This window comes from Athene noctua, chromosome 1 (genome assembly GCF_965140245.1).
Source record: "Athene noctua chromosome 1, bAthNoc1.hap1.1, whole genome shotgun sequence".
NCBI classification, from domain to species: Eukaryota; Metazoa; Chordata; class Aves; order Strigiformes; family Strigidae; genus Athene; species Athene noctua.
Genome location: NC_134037.1, coordinates 134,552,824 through 134,560,020, shown reverse-complemented (window position 1 = coordinate 134,560,020; position 7,197 = coordinate 134,552,824).

The following is a 7,197-nucleotide window of genomic DNA, read 5'->3' as shown; positions in this document are numbered from 1 at the left end:
TAAGCAGGGCCAGGGTGGTGGTGAACGCAACACACGATGTTTTCTGTTGACCTTAGATGTTCGTCAACATTTACAAGCTAAGAAGTACGTAGTAATTAGACACAGCATTTACAGCATCTTCCCCTGAGCGTGATGGCCTCTTGCCACACGGCTGAGCTCATGCTCCTGACTCCTTATCCACCCTCAGATGTGCTTCTGGGGGCAATAGCGTCTCTAACCTAGACCCACAAGGAAGACTTTGCACCATATGCCTGTGACTCACCCCCTCCCGCCTGCTAAGGGGACCTGAAATAGCAACAGTCCCTGACTAGATGGGTGCAAAAGGGCTCCCAGAAGACAAAGTTCACAGGGGACACAGGGACAGCAGAGGCGTGTGCTCCACCCATGGGTCTCCTTTGCTCAAGGTAGGGCCCTGAGGCCAGCTGGGGGTGGTGCCCAGCAGCATTTGGGAGCTTCAGCAGACCCCTACAGAGCAGTTACCTCGCTTACTGCCAGGCTCTTGCTGAGGTGGGTTTTGTCCCTGGTAATCCTTTGTTTTCACAAGACCCACCAATTAGTAAGAAGAAAGGCACTAGTGCCTCCTGGGTACCTGCTCCCCAGCACCGTTCCTCAAGGGATAAAGCATTTTTCCACCAGACCTGACAGCAGGCACCTTTGAGCACCTCCACAGTGGTAGCTCTCCCCTGACTCTGTGGCCTGAAAACAGGAGAGCAAAATACCCCCTCCATCCCATTAGGACACTGAACCACCTGATTAGCCAAAACACAAAGCAGATTAACCCCAATTAGGTGGAAATGTGTAAACGAACATATTCATTAAAGCCTTTTGGATAGGCTGCCCAGGAGCCTGGCTTTGAACACACCTCCCAGGGACATCCCATAACTCCCACTCGCAGCTTTAATACTCCATCAGGTCCCAAACCATACCCATGCTTGGGGCCCCTTCTGTGCTCCCCCATAGCTCCCTGCTGCAGGCTTGCTCAGACCCTACCTGCAATTGCTTCAGATATTGCTGTGTTCCTCGTCTCCTCTTCCCTCTCTCCCGTCTTTCACCTCTCCCTCTTTCCACCATTTCCAGCCTCTGTAGCCCTCCTCCTCCTCTCTCCCCTTTACTTCATGTGCCATCCCAAAGGCCTCTGGATTCCTGGGCTTTGCTGATAAAAAGAGTATGGCAGAGGGTCTGTATCTAAGTTAAGTTTTACTTCCCATAGGGATAGAAATCCCTCTCATCACACTTATCTGTCCTGCCATGAGATCACCGGTATCCCTGCTTTTTTTCATCTGGCTTCCCAAACACAGTAACATCTTCACTTGCGTGAACCTTTGAGCCCCCTGACTCTTCAGAAGGCTGGAAAGCAAATATGGCCAGTTTGCCCAGCTCTGGTAACAGCAGCAATAGGATCTTGCATTTCTATGCTTCCTTTCACTTTAAAAGGCCCCAAATTTCCTGCACAGTACACAAAAATTCCCTCTGCCTCCAGGAGGCTTGTGCTGCTGTCAGGCAAATAGCCAGTTCAAACAGCCCAGAGGGGAGATCTGATTGGGAGGGAGATACAGAAAACCCTCTCCAGTGAAATGCCACCAGAACTTTCCTACTAGAGCTGGAAAAAAGCTGTGCTTCCCAAGGAGTGCGGGACTCCGGTCCCTGTGCCTGGGAAAGTTGGTGTCACCCCCCAGAGGCTTGCCCAGCCAGCACCCCATGTCCAGTGCACTTGTCAAACTGGATCCCCAATGTGCAGAAACAAGCCAGAAAGTGAGGGGTGGTTTGAGAAGTCAGTTGTGAGGAATGGGAAACCTCTGCAGGCAGAGCAGCTCAGCTCTTCCCCATACTGCTGCAGAGAAGGTTGAACAGCCAGCAGAAAAAATTCACAGTAGCTTTTTAAATGTTAAAGGGGAAAAAAAAAAGGATTCTTGACAAGGTGTCATGTGCATGGACTGGGACCCACAGCTGACTGGAATCAAGGTTAAAAATAGACATCAGCGCGAACGGGCTCAGAGCAGCCTTTGGTGAATGAGTCCCAAGGTGAATTATGAAATCTAACACGCATTCTCTCCCTAACAAGTGTGGTTTCTATTGAGGGTTATTTACCTTGGCCTTCATACCTGCCGGACACAAGATACTACTCTCAAGTTTCACAATTAAACGGATCTGGGCCTGACGGAGCGACAGACAAGAAGGTGACAGAGGCACTGTTGTGGAGGATTCAGCTCCACACAACTTCTCAGCAACAGCAGTGGCCAAAGGAGCTTCTGGTTGTGGGCCCTTGTCCAGACAAACTGACCCAGCTAAGCTGTGGTGCCACTTGGTGAGCATCCTGAAACCCCTCATTCGTACAACACCCACCTGTCTATCTGTGCATATATTTGGTGATATGTATTAGGTGGGGAGGATCTGATCGTTTACATCCAACCAATACCCACCTGAATTACCCATCCCTGCAAATCTGCTCTGGCTGAGGCATGGTAACAGGGCTGCATTTCTGTCACATGAGCCAGAACATCTTGCGGTGGCTTTGTCCCACGTGATCCAGAAAAAAAAAGCAGACCAGTGCAGGCTGTGCAAGAATTATCACCTCAAAAATTCACAAAAGATTTTGAACCAACAAGTTTGTACGCATCTGCCCCGTGTACGGCATGGCCAGGGTGTGTTTGATCTGATGTCAGGAGCCCTACAGTCAGGTTTACCACATCGTCAAGCTATGACCTGAAAGGGCTGGAAAGAGTCTTCCCTCTCTTGATGCTGCCCCAGAGCCCGAAGCTGGGCTCACAGGCAGAGGAGATGGGAAAAAGACTGAGCAGGCAGCTGGATTTTCTTCTCCCCAGTTAGGCAGTTTTCTCCTTTTTTCAGTTGTAACTGCAGCTAATCATCCAGGCACTTTCTTCCTTGTTCCTTGTTTTTTCCTTTAAAAAATACTTTCTAAAAGCAAATCAGCCAGTCTGAAATGTGGTTGTCCCCAGCCTCCTCTTTGTCACACGTGCTCCCCCACATGCTCTTACTTCTCTGCTCTCCCAGTTTTTTTAGGAAGCGATTAAAATAGAGGAGATTAAAATAGAAATGAAGAGAGTTTTTCCTTGGAGAGAAGCATATTTCCGAGTGACCTTCTTTCTCCCCCTCGGTGTAAAATGACCATCTTGGATGAATCCCTCCCAGAGCAACAGATACCACTTGCAGGCTTCGATCAAAGTCTTCTCATTGCTATAGCCCAGGGGTCACGAATGCTTCAACTGAGCAAGCTGGTGGAAACAGTGTGACCACCTGGAAATAATGAAGGTGTGATAGGAAAGAAAACTTAATACTGGGATGAGCAACCTCAGGAACTGCTGGGAAAGATCTATTTTAGTCACAGGCGGAGAAGTCAAGGCAAGATCCTCACTACCCCCTCTGGAAGCAGTCAGATAGCTACAATTTGTCTGAGCTGCCTTCCTTTTTGTTCTGGATTTCAGCGTGCTTTTGTAATCAGCTGTCTGAACTCATCACCATCTTTAAACCCCCATGTGTCATTACTGGCATCAAGGAACTTGCACTGGTGTCAGCAGGGTCCCCTGTCATGCCCTCATGACGTAGCTGGTTTCAATTTATCAACGATGTGTGAAATCCCCAAATTTGGGAGAAGCACTAAGCATCTCTTCCTCCTCTCTGCCTCATCCTTGAGCTACCCCCTCACATGAAGCTCTCCACTCGCACTGCTGCATGCACGTGGTTGCTGGATCCTCAGCCAACACACATGAACCTACCTCGCCAAAATGCACACATGTGGTATGTAATACCCATGCTATAAGAGGACTTTTCTGTTCCTATTATCCTTAAGGATTGCCCTGTCTTCACTCACATCAGTGGAATATTAACACCTGAACGCGCAGGCAAGATCTAGTTGTTTAAATACATGACCACAGATGTCTGACAGCTACAGCTGTATAAATACAGCTACATAAAAACCCTTTTGCCTGAACCACTTTTCAGGCTTGAATAGACTTGTCTTGCTATCTAGGGAGAGCACAGCCATGCTACTGCCCCCAGGGTATCAGCAGGCCTTGACCCCCAGCAGCTCAGCATCCTGGCCCTGCCCTAAAGAAGAGCAGAGAGCTGGTTCTGGATACCCTCCAGCAGCAGCCTGGGAAGGGTGCAGCAGTCCCCCCCAGGGACAGGGCTTGCACCCTCTGCTCAAAAACACAGGGAGAGGCAGGTGTTTTGCCCAAGGTTTCATGGAAATTAACTGAACTGCTAGCAGCTCTGGGGAGCTGCTTAAGACAGGCCTTGTGAAGCCCTAAGTATGTGATGGCTCACAAGGGATGGGGCTAAGCAAAGCCTCACAAAGCCAGGTTTGAGAAAGGTACCCTGCCAGAGCCAAGCTGGAGTATAGAAAAGCCTTTTCTGTCACAGCCTCACTCATAGCAAACCTTGAGCAGGACAAGGGAAGTCAGTCCCTCTCTGAATTTTGCACTAACATCCATGATCCAACCCTAACAAGGCCTGTCCCACCTCGCTGAGGGACAAAAGTGTCCTCGGATGCCATGTGTTGTGTTACTGTTGGACAAACAGCTCTTCACACGTCCGTGGGATGAATTTCTGTGCTCACCCAATGCGGTGGGAGCACCACCCTCCCATCCCGCATAGCTGAGGAGGGAGTCGCACGCTCCTGGGAGAGCACAGTCAGAGGGGTAGGTTTGATGGAAGGGGATGTGGCACCGGCAGGGGAAGAAAAGTCCTTGAGCCCCACAGCAGCCACATAAGGGATTGCATGGTGTGTCTCACCTCAGCCCACTGCTTCCCCTTGAAGCTGTTCCTCTTCCTGGGGCCTGCCCTTCACAGCTGGTGGGACATCCCCAGTGCACCCTGGACAGCTGTGTAGGCTGAGGCTATTCAGCACCCCACAGCTCACATCTCCTTCCTCGCCAAAAAAAGTGAGAAAGGGCATTGTTGCTTTCCTTCATTGTAAAGCCCTTGAAAGCAGACAGATTTTGCTAAAAATGGCAACTTTTTGCTGGTCTGTGGGGAAAACTATGTCACCCTTGGCCTATGAGTACAGAGCTAGCCAAATTAGGGGTATTCCTCTGCATTCGTATCATTCCCAGCTCCCTAAACTTCCCATCACCAGTCAAGGCTATGCACTAGGAAACATAGGATGGGGGATACAGGAGGAGAAGGGGTTCCTAGGAGAAGATCAAATCTCAAACCATCATGTTTGCATTCATTAAGAGGCAGTAAAGAAGCTAGGCAGGCAGGACAATTAGAGATAAGGGAGAGCAACACACTGTTCCCAGCCCAATGTCCTGCCTGCTGGTAAAAGTGGGGGTGCAGCCCAACGCATTCTTGACATTTTGTTCTCCCAAATGATGCCAGCTCAGTTCTTATCAGATATCTCCACGGCCAATGATTTTTTACAGTGGGTAACACCACTGAACTGCGTAGGAAAAAATTATAAACCTCTGTCATAGGCAGCTAAGCAGAATGTTCCCTTCCTGGCCTTCATATGGGGGTATTTGTGGCTTTACCTTTTTCATTCTTTTTCACTTAACCTCTTTCCTGCCCTGCACATTTATGGCTCTGACCCACCCTGAGTTGTATGATGGTGCAGAACCTCAGACCGGACCACCCCTCCACTCTCCTGGTTTGGTCTGACCTCCTCTTCCACAAACAACCCAGACTCACTCCCCTTTTTCCTTAAAATTGAACACACTTGTTGATCGTTCTCTGCTGGTCAAGCCAAACTTAAATTGCAGGGCCAGCACAGCCAGCTTGCAGGCTTGGAGCTGGGGCAGGAGGGCACAGCCAGAGCAGGGCTGCCATCAGGGACTGGCACAATTCTCCATGGCAGGGCATTGCACCTGTCTCCCCCCCCCTCCCCCCCGCTGAGGAAGGCCATCCCCATGCTCGGGGATGCTCCTTCCCAGCTTTATAGTTTCCACAAGGACACTATGTCTGCGGTCTTGGGGGTGCCAGCCAAGGTGGAGGTGTGCCAGCTGCCCACCACCATTTCAGCCTTAACATGAGGATTGCTGCCAACGGAGCCGCCTCTGACAGGAATCTGACCTTGCGCATGCCGGCCTGACCTCCCAGCAGAAGTGACACCTGAAGCTCCCTCCTGAGCGGATTTTGGCCAAATCTCAAGGATGCTTTTGCCTCTTCCTTTAGGCTGAACTACGTGAAACTGGGCTTGGTGTCACTGTGCCGTGTGAGAGAGACACCCTCCTTGTTCTGCTCTGCATCCAACTCTCTGCTAAAGCAATATTTGAGGAGCTCAGTTATGTGGGCCGAAGCCAGGGGAGATGGGGATGCAATCCAACTGCTTCCCTTTGTAATCTGTGCTCTGGGATAGAAAGCTTTTCAGTAAGTGATCACACCCCAGTGATAACAGTGACAAAAGCACATCCTTGCCTCGGATAACATGTGATGGTACTGTTAACGCAAGCAAGGTGCCGCTCTGCCCCCCACCTGTGTGTACAACGCATTGAGGCTTTTGCAGGAGTGCCTGGGATGGGTCCTCACAAGGTAGGCAACAAGGAGCGTGTTAATTTTAGCCAGGCAGTGCTGGCTTCAACCTACCCTGGGCTGTTCCACCCTCGACTATGCACCCCAAGGGCTCCCCCTTTGCAGCACCCTCAGCCTGGGGCACTGAGCATGTCCCTCTGGTGCTGTCGGTAGTCCTGGGGCTGCTCAGGGCTTCGGGCTCTTTGCAAGTGTTCTGTTTTTTTTTCTGTGCAGCACAACTCATGCTGCATCTTGCCTGATCCACCAGGGCTATATCTGGCAGGTCCCGTGCCCAGTCCCACATCTTCCTTTTCAGATCAAAATGGGAGAACAGCAGCAGACTTGGCTGCCAGAACAACTCACCTGGTGAGCAAAGCCTGAGAGCACCCGCTGTCATTGTTCAGACTTGCAGGGTTCCTCCAGGACATTAGCAACTGCCACCAGGAGCAGACATCTTCCACATCTGAGTGTTTTGTACCCCTGCAGGGCTCAGGGATCTCATTCTGCTGTAGGACTTTCCTGCTCCCTAACTTCAGATCCTGGGTGGTGTTTGCTGTTTGTCTTCCTTGTTTCTTTGTACTGCTTCAAATCTCCCATGTCTCAGGCAGCAGGGTCTTTCGCTTCAGGTTTCTGCTGAAGGTGTTGTCAGCAGGCAGAAACGTGCTCTTCATTAAGTGTTCTATTGTAACATATGTATAAAAAGATATAAATATGTTAAAATATAAATAT